Genomic DNA, 997 nt, shown 5'->3' with positions numbered 1-997 from the left:
CGCCCAGAGCCTGTGCTCCGCAACAGGAGAGGCCACAGCAGTGAGAGGCCCGCGTAACGCTAAAAAAAAAAAAAAAAAAAAAAAAAAAGGTAATTCAACTTTGTACTTGTGGAAACTAATCCTAAATCTGATTCGGTTTATATTGATTCATGGGTAGCAGGTCCATGTTAAATTATTGGAAACTAGGACGTCTGGGACTTCCCTGGTGGTCTAATGGTTAAGACTCCGTACTTCCAATGCAAGGGGTGCGTGTTGGATCCCTGGTCAGGGAACCAAGATCCCACATGCCATACAGCATGGCAAAAAAATTAAAAAAAAAAAAAAAAAAAAGGAGACTAGGATGTCTGAAAATCAAGGAAGACAGCCATAGCCTCTCACTGTGCCTCTACTGGTTTGTCTCAAGCTGAATGCAGTGAGAAAAGGTATGGTCCAATATAAACTTTTCCTTGGTTATCTCTTAAGGTCAGTTCTATTTTCGCTATTGGCAAATCTTGCCTTTGCTTATTCCAGTGCCAGTGTTTTCTGCTTAATGGTTTGCTTTGTTGGCATTTGTTTCCTTAATTGTGTGGCACATGTGGTTTACATCTTAAACATTCTCCCACTGTAAATTCCAATTATAATACTTGACATCCAGCTAAGAGGGTCCATCTCTTCTCCCCTCTCTCCTAGTCAGTATATTCAGCAAACATTTACTGAGCCCTTACTGAGGGCAAAAATTGTACTGGGTAATTAGGGAGAAAAATAGATAAAATTCAGTTATTCAATAAATGTCTACAGAGCACAGTCTAGTGAATTGTTACACTGTGGCCTCATTGTTTTGTTTGAGATATATTATTCATAACAATATTTTACACAATTTATATCCTATGTAATTATAAAACCCAATATACTATCACAGATAAGTCACTTTGTGGTTATTTGCCAATTAAAAGTATCCAGTGGGCTTCCCTGGTGGCGCAGTGGTTGAGAATCTGCCTGCTAATGCAGGAGACACGGG

Source organism: Physeter macrocephalus, chromosome 6 (assembly GCF_002837175.3).
Source record: "Physeter macrocephalus isolate SW-GA chromosome 6, ASM283717v5, whole genome shotgun sequence".
Taxonomy (NCBI): domain Eukaryota; kingdom Metazoa; phylum Chordata; class Mammalia; order Artiodactyla; family Physeteridae; genus Physeter; species Physeter macrocephalus.
Note: the sequence above shows the minus strand (reverse complement) of the source record.